Source organism: Pithys albifrons, chromosome 9, assembly GCF_047495875.1.
Source record: "Pithys albifrons albifrons isolate INPA30051 chromosome 9, PitAlb_v1, whole genome shotgun sequence".
Lineage (NCBI taxonomy): Eukaryota > Metazoa > Chordata > Aves > Passeriformes > Thamnophilidae > Pithys > Pithys albifrons.
Window position 1 is genome coordinate 9,472,270 of NC_092466.1, and position 13,909 is coordinate 9,486,178.

The following is a 13,909-nucleotide window of genomic DNA, read 5'->3' on the forward strand; positions in this document are numbered from 1 at the left end:
TTGATCCTTGTCCTAGGATCAACCCCCTTTCCAAGCCATCTCACCACACCATACCCTGCAGCAGTGAGCTTCCCCATTTGCAAGGAAGCTCGTGTGTCCCGTGGCATCATGCACCACCCAAGGACCCTTCCCTCCCAAATCCCAGAGACCCTCAGTGCTGCATTGCAGGGATATAATTGGAGTAGAGGAAAAATCCCTCTAAATTTTGCCTCTTCCTATCATCTCAGGAGAGAAAGAAACACTCAGAACACCACTTCTGCTCAGAGCTTCTCTGCAGAATCACTGAGAAGATACTGGTCTTGGAGCTGATTTGAGGCAAAATATGGGTTGAAAATTACAGCCACTTACTGAACTTTCCTTAGGGATGTAGGTTCAAAAACTTATTTAAAGTTAAGCAAGCTAGTAAGCCTTTGAAGGTGGGTGGCCAAGAATACGAGTCACTGGGTGTGTGACGGACAAGGAATGGACAAAGCAAAAGGAAAGCATGCTGGTGGGTATGGCACAGCCAACCTAGAATTGAACTCAGATCTTCTAAACTCCATCCCAGGCTTAAAGAGATCTGTGATGCATCAGTCTGAGTAAAAAAGGGATATAGCAGTCTTGTAAGAATAAATATGTCAAAGGATTAGTGGTGCTTAGGGAGAGGTAACTTAGAAAAATAGTATGATCTTAGAAGAAAAGATAATAGCTCCTGTGTGGGAGAGGAACAAAAGGAGAAAATTGACTGCAGAGGTAAGAGGAGTAAAGAGAAATGGGGAGAAAGGTGATTCATTAGGTGATTCATAAAACTTTGGAGATCCTTCATGACACCAAGCCTGCAGGTGCAAATCTAATCTTCCTCCTGGAGCAGGATCTGATGACACTCTAAAGAGTCTTTGCTTGTTCATTAAGGATCCCTTTGTCCAGGACTTTGCCAAGTTATTCCTCAAAACCAGAGAAACCAAATGTCTTGAAGGGCTTCCTTCTCCCTCCTCTGCTTCTCTGTTCCTTATCAATGTCTTTATCAATGAACTGGTCAAAGTGATAGAGTGTTCTCTCAGTAAGTTTGCAGATGTACCCAAGTTGAGTGGGAGTGTTGATCTGCTGGAGAGTAGGAAGGCTCTGCAGAGTGATCTGGACAGACTGGATTGATGTGCTTCAGCCCATCATATGAAGTTCAACAAGGCCAAGTTTCAAGTCCTGAACTTGGGTCACAACAATCCCATGAAGTGCTATAGGCTTGGGGCAGAGTGCCTGGAAATCTGACTGGAGGAAAAAATCCGGGGGTGCTGCCTGACAGCATCTGAACATGAGTCAGCGTGTACTCATGTGGCCAAGAAGGCCAATGGCATTCTGGCCTATATCAGCAATAGTGTGGCCAGCAGGACCAGGGAAGTGATTGCATCTCTGTGCTCGGCACTAGTGAGGTCACATCTCAAATTCTGTGTCCAGATCTGGGCCTCTCACTGCACAAAACATACTGAGGTGGTGGAGTGAGTCCAGAGAATGGCAATGGAGATGGGAAAGGGTCTGCAGCACAAACCTGATGAGGAGCGGCCGAGGGAGCTGGAGTTGGTTAGCCTGGAGAAAAGCAGGCTAAGGAAGGACCTTTCTGCTCTCTGTAAGTACCTGAAAGGAGCTTGTAGCTAGGTGGGGGTTCAAGTTGGATGTTAGAAACTATTTCCTCACGGAACAGGTTTTCAGACATTGGAATGGGCTCCCCAGAAAAATGGTGGAGTTGCCATCCCTGGAAGTGTTCCAAAGATGTGTGGATGTGGCATTTGGGGACATGGTTGAGTAGTGGGCTTAGTAGTGCCTGGTTAGTGATTGGACTCAGAAATCTTCAAGGTCCTTTGTCATATAAATGATTCTATGGAACTTACATTTCTTTTCTCCTTGTTTTCAGGTTGACTTTGTTACATGAGTAGCATGGCTTCTGCTCTGTCACTGCCTCCCCTGTCTTCATTGCAGATTGTTTGCAACTGGTATTTCTGCTTAAAACCAGTAGGCCTGAAGGGTCTGTTCCCTCCAAATCCTGCACTGGGATCTCACTCCAATGAATTCTGCAGCTGTGGCAGAAAGTCCCAGGCTCCTGCCTAATTCACTACCCACATGTGCAGAGAGAAAAAAAGAATCACTTCCCCTTGACAAAAAAATTAAATAAGTCATATGCATCAATCACTCCCTAGCATGAACATTTTTATTCTCAAACAGCTTCATTTAGAGTGTTTTAATATAGAACAGCCTGACAGAAACAATGCCTCCTAAATAGATGTATGGGACTCTTTAGTCAATAGTACATACAGTAAATATTTATTATAACGTAACACAGGTTCTGTTTGTTTCTGTTTGTTTTTGCTTTTTATACTTTGCATTTGATGTGAGTGGGAGACACACCAAATATTGTAAATATTTATAAAGTATTCAAATTTGATATTATTTGCTCAGGTACAAATGGCTCCAGTTACTAGACTGTCACAAATGAGAAAACCACAAATACAGAGCAACACTGAATGAAAACACAGTGGAAACATGACATAACCACATCTACGGACTGCAGTAAACATTCCTCACAAGAAGGAACTAAATAAAGGTGCAAATACCTTTTTAAAGAGCTGGGTTTGCAGATATTTTGGAGACATGAACTTAGTGACAGAGGTTTTGTTCCCTGCCTTCTAAACAACACTAAAATATCTTAAGTCTAAACGTACGTGCAATTAGCTTTTGGCTATTTTGTTTTTAAAGAAAACCTCACCCTGGAGAGTGTAGATAGATGAGGTGGAGATCTTTTCTTGAGACATTCAATCTTGCGTTGCAAAATAAACACCCCTAGATAAGTTGCCTGAGAAGTTGTGAATTTTGCTATTTGTATAAGACAGATGATCTGGAAGGGCATGGACCTGCTGTCATTCCCAGTTCAGGTGTGGGGACACTACTAGACATGTCCTATTAGTCAACACGTTACTGTTACTTTAACAACTTGCTCCATCTCTGAAGCCTGTAAATCTTCTACTATTTCAGGTGAAAACTCTTTAGGTTGGGGATATATCAGAAGATCTGGCACTAAGGTCACTTGTGCAATGCTAGTTTACCCATGCCAGGAGAGACCCCTATCCCATGTCCTTGGAGCATGCCCAGCATTGTTGCCTCCTGGCCTTCCACCCTCTGCTCCACAGCACTGGTCTCCAAGCACGTTGACTCCAGTGAAGCCAAGGCCCATGTTCACCATCACTCAATAGGACATAGCAGGTTCACACAGGTGTTTTGCTGCCCCACCTTAGCTGGAGGGATTCCTTCTTCTCTCCATCCCAGCACAGCATCACAGTTGTGATCTTGGTTTCCCAATCCATCAGAATTATTTTTGTCCACAGTTTTCATTAACCCCTATTTAGAGGGATTTTTCTAAGGCTGGTTAGTTTGAGTCATAACCAAAGATCTGAACTGCAAAGAAAGTTTCTGGCTAGTTTATGTTTTATCCTGAGCTATTTCCTCAGTTCTAGTTTCTCTTTTATATGTGCTATGATCAGTAATTTTTTGTCACTGATCACACTTGGTATATCATTTATTTCTATTGAATAAGTGTTCTTGATAAAGCATGATGAAGCAAATACTGGAGGCTAACATAGAAAACATCTGGAATATGTTTCTCTCTCCAGCCAATTCATCATTTCAAAGTGTACAGTAGGCTAAATTTGTAGTCCAAGCAAGACTAGGTACTGATAATTTTTTCCTCCATTTTTGTTATTACTCTTTATTATAATAAAGTTCTCTTTTCCTCCTCACTGGAAACTCTTCTCTTGCTTTACAATTATCCCCATGATGTAGTAACAGCAATGTATTATTGGCATGGTCTGTAGTTCAAGGTCCTTGGCTTTTTTTTTTCAAATGTATCCCTTACAAGGTCCGAAAAAGAAGTTAATAAAAGCACTAAACCCACCTGTGAATAGTCATTTAAATGGCACATTTAAATTAATGGTAAGTAATCTACACCTTCCCAAAACCGTGACTGACATGGAGGTTTGCTTTTTCCCCTTCCAAACTATGGGCTAAGTACTAAAAATAAAGTGAAATGGCACTCAGGTGCTAAACAGATTATGACTCACAGCTGGAGGCAAAGAAATTGCAACCCTATTCCAATTACATTAATTTAATTGGGTGTCAAAAAAATCCTGGGTTCCCAACAGCAATAGTCAAGGCATGGTTGTAGATATCTAACAGGCATGGGAGCCATCTCTGTGTTTTGGAGGTTTTAAATTTTTATTTTAAAAGGTTCTTCTGGTCCTGGGAGAAAGGGACTATGAGGACCTTTAAACCCACCCAGTGTGGAGGCACTCTGTGGTGGTGTGGTCAGAGCAGGCAGCATGTAACCCCGCTGGCCTGGGGAGCCAGGGAGCAGAGAGCTGAAGGCAGGATGTACTCTCCTGCTGGGTGGAAGAAAAAGGAATTACTTCCTCACTGGGAATGTGCTCCTAAGGCTTTTTCCTTCCCCTTTGGTAAAGATGAAAGAAACACGGTCCACCTCCTGTGCTGAAGAGTTCCCATTCCACCCCAGCCTTCCTCTGTCTCTCCTTCCACTCAGCCTCCTGAAGGCAAAAAGCCACTGGCAAGAGGAATCAGTAAATAAATACCAAAAGCTATGGTGAAGGGGACTGTGCTTTTTCAGACCACCTGGAGCAAGGCCGTTGAAGGGATCATCCAGAAGCCATGATATCAGCCCATAAGGAACCACCTTCTTTTCCAGCACCCCTCCTTGCTGAGCACCTCCCTATCATGGGACATGACCTGGGGAGCCCCCACAAGTATCACCTGCCTTGGACTTGAGTAGGAAATGTGTTTAAAGGATTTCCTCTCAAAATATAATAAGCAAAGGTTGCTCTGGCCACACACATAATGAGTTTTGGCACCAGGAGAGCGTGTTTCTCTTTGCCTTTGGTTCCCGCAGATCGAGGCTCCTCATTGCCTGCAAAGCATGGCTGTGCCACTGCCTCGCAGCCACAGTGTCCTTTTAAACAGTCTCCTCTCTGTGATCTGCACATCCAAGGGAAGCCTTCTCTCACCAGTCGAAGTTGCATTCTTGTATTGTGACAATTTCCATTGTGCCAGATTATTCTCCTTCAGCTTGGGATTGGGCTGCAGTGAAACGAAGCAGCCTGAAACATATTAATTCTTTTAGAATATAAATAACAGCAATCACACTTTCTGTATTGCTGTCTAAGGGGAATAAATAGCCTCGGGCCAAATATTTTTAAAACCTTGAAAACAAGAATTACTTAAAATAATAATAAAATTAATAATAATAATAGAACCCTCCCATGATACAGCCAATGCAGCGTCTCTGCTAACAAATGATTTATTAAGGTGCTGTCAGTATAGAATCAGAATTACAGAAATGAAAGCTGATGAAGACCTATGAATCCGTCTCTCCCCGGGGCGGTGGGGCCGGGCCGGGGGACGGAAGGTGGCAGTGCAGCACAACGAGAGCCGAGCGCGTCTGTCTGGATACAAACCGCACTTACCATTTGTTTATCATTCCCGAGGTCCAGGCTAACAAGTTTAACCATATATATATATAAAAAACCCCTTTAAAAAAAAATCTTTTTGTTGGAGGCATTTTTGTTTCTTTTGTTGTTTTTTGGGGGGGTTCGTTTTGTTTTCTAAATATACAGATCAAGTTAAAATTAAGGGGACGGCAGCCAAATCATTTAAGAAAACAAGAGCGAGAAATACAAATAGAGATGTGGTCTGGTTTATGCGTGCACATAAAACCGAAACAAACATAGAACCTTTCTTTGAGGTGAGTAGAAAATCTAAGAATTACAGTGTGTTGTCACAGTCATTCGCATATCTCTACTCATACAGTATTTTTTCTGGAAAACGATCCTAAAAATTTTTTAACAATAGGAGTAAGGATTTCCCATAGGCTACTTTCATATTGATATATTCCTTTCAGATTTGTCTTTATTTTCAAACCTTATTCTGTATTTTCCCCAAAATATGAGGTTACAACATCTTTATCTTTTCTTTCACAAATAAGGGACAGTAGATATTCAGAGTAATGAAGAAAAACACTCCTGACTCCATTTACTTCCCACTGAGAGTCAATTGAATACACGACCAGCCAGAAAGAAGTGGACTCGTCATTAGTTTTAAACTTCCTAAAACTGAAATAACTCCAGTCTTCAAAAAAATTCTTATCCTTCACCCAAACCAGAACAAATGAAATCTGGCTTTTGCTTTGTGTTTCGTTTACAGCATTCAATATTCATAAAAATTGCTTTAAAAAAACCCACAGCCAAACAAACAAAAAACTCAAACCAACAAACCCGAGGGACATTAAGTTTCTAAACTTAAAAACATATATATATATATATATATATATATATATATATATATATATATTATAATCATCTTCCCACATTTTCCATAGTTTGATCTGTGAGATATCATGAGGATAATAATTTATGGTCTGATCCCATCAATATTTCCTCAGAGAAATACTTTCCTTCAATATATTTTTTTTCTGGGCCTGAAGTATTTACCAGGCTGAGTATTTTGGGTCAGAGTATTTGGGGTCAGACTCAGTGTCTGTCTTGGGGGCGGGGGGTCCCTGAGCCCAGCCGAGCATTCCAAGCCGAGTTCTGTGCTCCCTGTTCAGATAAGGCTCTGTCAGAGACACTGCAGTTTCTTCAACAGCAGACGTGGCCTGAGAAAAAGAGCTCTGGTTTGGGACCACTGCTGTCGCTGGGGCAAATGCTGAAGTGAACCCTCCCAGCTTCCCTGAACCTGCCTCAGGAGCCTCCACACTGACTCATCCAGGAGCTGGATCCGAGCTCCTAAAAAATACACAGCACATCTTAGCATTAAAGATAACCCCCAGAATATTTAAAAATGAAATGGGAAAGTATTAAACATAGCTTTTAAGGGAAATTATAAGCTTACATAAAAATACTTCACAGAGTGGGGGGAGAGAAAAGAGAAAATTAAGTGTGAATGTTTCTCCAAAGCTTAAAATATGTCTCTTCTTCTTTAGAAATTGCACCCTTTTGGCTGAAGATGTTGTTTGTTTTAGGCTTTTTTATGCAGTTTTGTGGAAATATACAGGCTGCAGAAGGGAGGAGAAAACATCAAGAAATATCATGTGTGTGTGGTGGAGGGGGGGAAGGGAAGACTGACAATAAAATAGATCCCCCACTAAATGCATATTCTTCTATTTATGTATTTGATAATGAGACAGAAATGCCCTCGGCACTCCGTAAACAACAGCTCCATAACCAGGAGGGAAGGGCAGAATAATGCATAGCTACATTTCAGATCATAAACTATTTCAAGTGCTATTAACATGCCAGCCTTTTAGATTATTGGGGATTTTCATTTTATTTTAAGGTAATGTTTACCATTCTTAAGCAATTTTGCTGTCTTACCTAATTGCTGTTTTTGCAGATTTACGGAAGATTGTTCCTTGTGGATCTCCTCTCCTACCAGAAGTTGCCTAGAAGAGAAGTGATAGTTGATTTAACTCTAATATCCATAAGGAAAATTTTAGCTTTGTATCAATAGAGCAGTATGTTTATATAAACATACTTTACAGTATAAGGCTAAATTTAGGGGTTATTCCCCATGATGAGTTGGCAATGCACTCCAGTGCTCCATAAGTTTGGGAAAAGGAGATAGGAAAAGTTCAGGTTCATAACAAAAATATATTTTTTACTTTGCTTTTAAAGATGTTTTTTGCATTTTAAAATAACATTCCCTTATGACAACAAAAAGTGTTTGTGCATAGCATTTGCAGTGTCAGATGGTATAACTATCGTATGATTTAAAATTAAACAATATAATTACCATTTGGCAAAAGATATTTAAAGCTGTAGTAACTATTTCTTCAGACATTACTTAGACTGTATTTTAAAATGTGAATGAAAACTATATTTTTGTGTATATTCATTTCAAAACCTTGAAGCTGAAGTGTTTCTTTTTTTTCCCCAAGAAAAACCCAAACTATTTCTGTTTAGAGCAAATGGGGTTTGTGATAGCTTGAAAAGCAGGCTTTTCTACAGCTGTTCAAGCATCCTGCTGCACTGAGATGGTGAGTGGAGAGCTGCAGAAAAAGGTGGAATATCTTCAGTTGAATTTTATAACGGACTTTCTTTGTAGATCTGGTCACTGGATATGGAGATGAGAGCCAGGGACGACAGCTAACCATTTGGAACAAGCATTTATTCAGTCATCCGTTTCAGGGTGTTTAACAGTTTCTAAAATTAACACCAACAACTATAAAAAAAACACTCACTTGTATTACATGATGCATATAGGCATCTGGTTTCTTTGAATGTGGCTCATTACCAAAATTTACCACAGCTTTATCTAGGTTCTCTGTTTATTCCATTAATTAGCCAAGTCATAATTATCTGTTAGTTACAACCAATTTTTCCAGGATTATGAATATGTTGAATTTTACATATTTATTTTTAGAAGACCAACACATCTATGGAAGAGAGATAAGCAGAATATGGGATTTCTCCTTGTAGCTGCAATTCTTTTCTGAAGCTCAGACTACAGAAAACAAAGGCATTATATTTCCATGCATCTAGCACAACCAAACTAGGTATCAGAAAGGTATTTTACTTCAAAATATCTGCATGAATTTTGAAAGAAATTTTCAACCAGATGTGTAGATATGCCTGTGCTTCTATTTTCTTGGTTAGTATTATGTTTATTTAACTCATATGGGGGTTTTGTGTCTCTTTATTAAAATATAATTTTTCTCATTCATTTCTGAGCAGCTTAATTTTGTTAAAATAAAAGAACAAGAATTCTTCACTGCAATAAGAGGCAAAACTTTTTCTCCCCCCCATTTCTGAAGCCATTTCAATCTATAAAATGTATCAATAAGCAGAGCAAAACCCAGCAGAGAGACAGTCCCTGGCAGCAAAGGCAGCGCTCCGACCCTGTCTCGCTCCTCAGTGCGCATGCAGGCTCCAGCCCCAGCACAGCTCCCCAAGCTAAAACCACATTACTCCTAACGCCCATCTCACATGGTAATTTGGGATAGACAAACACTGCTAAAAACATCTCATTAGGGGCTGAGAGAGAAGCAGTTTTTATAAGGGGTACAAAAAAAGACAATAAAGGGACATTCTTATAATTTTTCTTGATGCTTGAAGACAGACATAATTTTGTTTTATTTTGTTAAGCTTTTCTCCAATGTTCAGAATTTTCCAGCCCAAGCAAACAATTTTATTTCTATTTTATATTTTTACTGCCTCATTGTGCCTGTAAATGTTGAGTTTTAGGGATTTCATAAAAATGAAAATATCAGCCAAAGACATCAACACTATGGAAGTTTTGCAAATAGTGGATTACAACCTTCTGATGCAGACATTAAAATCAAGCAAGTTAAATTATGTCAAGCAATGTCACTTGCATGCTAACTTACCTAATGAGAAAGAGTTAGTGCACTCACACTCGGCTCAAGAAACTTCTCATGATAACTGCAGTGAGAAATAACCAACACTGAGTAATTTATATAACTGATATCTCTTCTCTACTAATAGTTAGCACGCGTATGCCAAGCTGGTACGAAGCATTGTTATCTTGTAAAACATTATGCAGCTATCAGCTTTTCAGTGAGTGTGTGAATCACGAGACTGTGTTAACATGAATGCATTTAATTGTGTGAAGAGGGTATTTCCCATCATTTGCTTAAACCTTCAAAAACCAGCCCTTTTCTTGTCAATTGTCACTCAAGATTGTATTAGGAAACAAACAGCAAGCAGGGCGACAAGAGAGGAGCATTGCAGGGAAAGGGTCTGGAGGTGGGTTCAATGGTAAAACTCAAGAAAAATGCTGACAGTGTTTTCTTGTGGTTTAATTTCTCATTCCCCAAAGTTCTCTGCTTGTTTTAAGTTTCTGATCTGAGGTTGGAGGCCAGTGAAGCCTTTGAGCCATGAGTGAGAAGAAGGAGTTCCTCTTGGTCCAGCAAACTGATATTGCAACCTGGCCAGGTTGTGCAGCCAGAGTACTCTGCTGGAGCCAAAAGAGATGGACTTTTGTGTCAGCAGTCCCTGCTGGGTCACCAGCCCCGCATGGTGGGCACCTATAAGAGGCATTGCTCCTGGGACTTTCACAGCTCACACAGTGTTCAGGACTCCTCTCTTCCCTTCTCATCCCAAGTTATGACAAGGACAACACACAGTCCACATGTCACTCCCAGCAGGACTTGTCCCTTCACAGGGATGCTGTGTTGATGGGTCAGGACACAGCAAAGCCCATGCCAGACCTAGAGCTTGTCCTTACTGCCCCTGATCCAGGGGAGGGAGGGAAAGGGAAAAGGGATGGCTGCATGTCGAGCCAGGAAGAGAAACCTGGGCTCCCGCAGCCGATGTCTCACATGCACCAAGTGAGGGATGCTTTTCCCTTTTTCATTACATGAGTTTCTTAATAAAAACTGAAAGAGCTTTTTTCCAGAAAATGAACCCCAGGGGCCCAATCAGTGAAATACATTAACCTTTCAACTGTCAGCCCCCCTCCCCTGAAATTAAGCAATACCAGCCCTTTAAACGGCTAAATTACCTTCTTATTTTTTAATTCTGTAATGATGGTCCAGCAAAGAAGGAGCAACTCAGGACTAGTAAATATTCAATGAAGAAATTTATTGTAGTTCTTATAAAGGGAATACCCACAGCTTTCTTCACATGGACTTAAATCAGGCAGAAACTGGAGCGATAGGCATAAAACGAAATAACGGATGCACTATTTCTAGTGGGATTTACATCACCATTTGGTCTAATTATTCCTGATATTTCACCCATCATATTAGAAGCTTCTTCAGGGAAAGAAATAACAGTTTGTCTCCTTGAGAACAAAGAACAAAGTGTCTCTTTGCTCTCAAGAAACTCAGCTATCATTATAAAGAGAAAAAATCTGTCCATTATGAAGAAATCCCACTAGAAATCTTGAATATCTTACCAAATAATTCCTGAGCACACTAAAAATACCAGCAAATGAAAGAAGTGGAAACTATGGGACCTTGGAAAATAAATAAATAAAGAGGCATCATGGATACTCCACAATCCACTCAATTCTTTTTTCTCACAGGATATTAATCAAAAAACCAAACTGTGTCTGGCATATACAGCTAAGCCAAGCAAGATAGCCACCACTCCTTTATATTCCTTGTTCAGCAAGGCACACTTTCAGCTCTATCTGTGGTCCTGGATTAAGTGGTGGGAATGCATTTGCATACATTTGCATGGTGAGTAATTCACCATGAGTGATTATGTATGGGACCCACTTCCAGAACACATGAACTTTTTGAGATTGGATTTCATGAGGACTGGATGGTAAGCCTTAGAAGCAATTTAATACAGACCTAGGACCATACACAGCTTTCAAGAATAGAATTTCTTAGGACATAAGTAAGAGCTCTTTGTTCTGGATCTTGTACTTAATACTGAAGTTTCTAGCAAAAAGCATTTTAAATGAGCACATGGAGCTATGGGGTTCAGGTGAACTAATTTGACAACTTCCTAAACAGGATCTTGCTGGGTCAACTTGTGAACTGGGAATATCCCCAGGTCTGAGGGAAAGAGCAAACGTTTCCCAGCATCCTGTCATGATCCTGCACCTCTATAAGCTGTTGAACTCTGAAAAATGAAAGAAAATAAAACCTCAGCATGCAGAGATAAGAGGGCTGAAAATATCAGCTTCATGAAGAAAATATTTTGCCTTTTTCCTAAAGTAAAGGAACTTCTCCAAGTCTTTCCAAAGGTCTTTTCCAGTCCCTAAACACAGACATACGCTGTTAAGTCACTGCCAAAGGGGATATTGAATATATTTGACCTTGTATGTAGATGTTCTTTAAATACATTCAACTTTATTGCTTGTGAAAATTATTGGTCCTTGAAAGTAGAGTTCTTAAGTTTAGCAGCAGTGGCACAATTTATACTGATACATGGTGCTGAACATCTGGGAAACTCCACCAGCTAATCAGGGGTGAAGTATGCAACAGCAGATCTCTGGTTCAGTGTGGGGGAGGAGGGTTCTGCCCCAGTAAGGGGTTTCATGGCAACATGCTGTTATGTTATGAAGAATTAAATACTCCCTCAGATAGTTTGCACAGTTCCTGTTGAAATTGGTAACAAATCTGCTCTGATCTGTGAGAGAAAATAGCATGGAGTTTGGATGTGGACTTTCTGTGGTTACTGTGGTCCTATAAAGCATCTGTAAAGGATTGAGTATCTCAAGGAACTATCTGCCTTTGTCTTCTATTGAAAGCAATTGCAAGTGGGATACATGCCCTAAGTTGTGATGTTAGTGAAAGCTGAGCATAGTCCCAGATTGCAAAATCAGGCCAGAATGATGAAAACATTTGTATATGTGCTACTCTTTTATTTTCTTTGGCATGCTCTTAGTAACCTCTGACCTTTTCTTTCCCCATATAAAGCTGCTCTTTGTTTGAATGGAAACAGAATGTGAAAATGATGACAAAGGCATTTTTGAAACAAATACAATAGCAAAACAACAAAGGCAAATGAACTTTCCCTGAAATGTAGTACCCTATTAAACTCTTATAGCTGTATCAAAAGAGAAAGTTTCAGGATTATGAGAGGATGTTATACGATAAAAGTGATAGGCTGAGAAATATTGCTGCACTTGCATGGGTTGTAAAGGAGCTGTGCCAGTTTGTGGTGGGCACACACAGCCCCACTACCCATTTTGCTCAGGTAGCAATGGAGCACCACGAGGATAAGCTGTGTCTCTGGGAAGTGGCATCATTGCCACCAAGAAACTCTTATTGGACTGATAAGTGTGACTGTAAATTATCAGCAAGCCAAAGCAGCTGCTGCATTAAGAACACTACTGTGGTTTGACCCAACCAGCAATTCAGCCCCACACAGCCACTTCCTCACTCCCCCATGAGTGGGATGGGGGAGAGAATTAGAAAAGTAAAAGTGAGAAAACTTGTGGGTTGAGATAAAGCTAGTTTAATAGAGAAAGTAAAAGCCGCACACACAAGCAGAGCAAAACAAGGAATTTGTTTACCATTTCCCAAGGTCAGTCATTCAGCCATCCCCAGGAAAGCAGGGCTCCATCACAGTTACTTGGGAAGACAAATACTGTCACTCCCAACATTCCTCCTTCCTTCTTCCCCCACATTTATATACAGAGCATAAGGTCATATGGTCTGGAATATCCCTGTGGTCACTTAGGGTCATCTGTCCTGAATGTGCTCCCTCACAACTCCTTGTGCATCCCCAGTCTCCTTGCTAATAGAGTGGGGTGAGAAAGAAGAAAGGCCTTGACTCTGTGTAGGCACTGCTCAGCAGTAACAAAAACATCTCTGTGTTATCAACACTGTTTCCAGGGCAAATCCAAAGTGCAGCCCCATGCAAGCTATGAAGAAAATTAGCTCTACCCCAGTTAAACCCATTGTTTTCCCTTCAAAGCTTGACCTGCCATACAGATAAGAAGTACAGAAACAAAATTCATTCCAATTTAATTAAGACAGCTTCAGAAAGAGAGTTAAAGTGATCACAACTGGTTTGATGTACAGAACACCATACTATGGGAAGCAAGAGATTGGCAGCATTTTCCTGCAGGAAGTGCATAGAGGAGCACTGTCTCCAGAGCTGGGTATGAAGAAAACCATGGAATTTCCTTTGCCTGGTGCACTGCTCCACTAGCAGTCACCATTCATCAGTTGTCAAGTATAAACTCAACTCTTGCAGTCATTAAACCTCTTACCAGGCCATCAAGATGATGATTCCTCTCCTTTCCACACAAGGAAATACAATGCCATGATTCTTCAGTTTATAATTTCTGCTCCAGAGCTTCCTCTGGTGCTGTCCTGACTCTCTCTTTCACTCCCTTTGCATCCTCCCCTCTCCAGTCTGCGTCTTTTTAAAGGAGTGAACCCAGTAGCTTTGCTTTC